We start from the raw sequence: 934 nt of genomic DNA, 5'->3' as shown, positions 1-934 counted from the left end.
ACTCTTCTATAATTAGGCCAACTATTCAAGCCAACCATTTTGAGATTAAACCTACCCTACTACACTTAGTCCAACAGGATCAGTTTTCTAGTGGAAATTCTGATGATCCTAACCTACATATTTCAAATTTTCTGCAGCTATGTGACACCATAAGAATGAATGGAGTTAGTGAAGAAGCTATTAGAATGAGACTATTTCCTTTTTCCTTGAGAGATAGAGCAAAATGCTGGTTACAAGCTCAACCACAAGGAAGCATCACAACCTGGACAGAACTTGTGAATAAGTTTCTAACTAAGTATTTCCCTCCATCCAAAGCTGCTAAGTTGAGAGGAGAAATTACATCCTTTGTGCAGCAAGAAGGAGAATCATTGTATGAAGCTTGGGAAAGATACAAAGAATTACTTAGAAGGTGTCTACATCATTGTATCCCAGATTGGATGCAACTGGAAACTTTTTATAATGGGATGAATGCAGCAACAAGAACAATGGTTGATGCTGCTGCTAGAGGTTCATTAAATACAAAGTCCTTGGAAGAAGCTCAGAGAATTATTGAGATGATGGCATCTTTAATGTATCAGAATTCAAACACAAGAAATCAAGAAAGAAACTCTGGTCATGAAGCTAAGGTTCTGGAAACTTTTCTTGCACAGAATTAGCTACAAAATCAAATATTTTCAGAACAATTAGCTGCCTTAACTCAACAAATCAGCAATCTGCAAACAGGGAGTATGCCTACCAGTCAGCTAAGTTGTGATTTTTGTGGAGGAAACCATGTAAATGGTGCATGTGAGGCATCTACAAGTGAACCACAAGAGCAAGTGAATTATATGAATAATTTTCAGAGACAACAGCCATCATATCCCCCTGGATTTCAATTTTTGAATAATAGAACTCAGCAGTATTCTAATTGGAATAATCAATATTCTGCTGCAAA

General features: G+C 36.7%; 1 non-coding gene across 1 annotated transcript; it reads right to left on the bottom strand.

Moving 5' to 3' along the window:
• Positions 1-320: 320 nt before the first annotated feature.
• Positions 321-427, bottom strand: LOC113853352. Its single transcript, XR_003502525.1, has one exon. It is a non-coding gene; the product is annotated as a small nucleolar RNA R71 (small nucleolar RNA).
• Between the last annotated feature and the right edge of the window lie 507 nt (positions 428-934).

Source organism: Abrus precatorius, unplaced genomic scaffold (genome assembly GCF_003935025.1).
Source record: "Abrus precatorius isolate BTA unplaced genomic scaffold, Abrus_2018 Scaffold10, whole genome shotgun sequence".
NCBI classification, from domain to species: domain Eukaryota; kingdom Viridiplantae; phylum Streptophyta; class Magnoliopsida; order Fabales; family Fabaceae; genus Abrus; species Abrus precatorius.
This window is presented reverse-complemented; position numbering and strand designations above follow the sequence as displayed.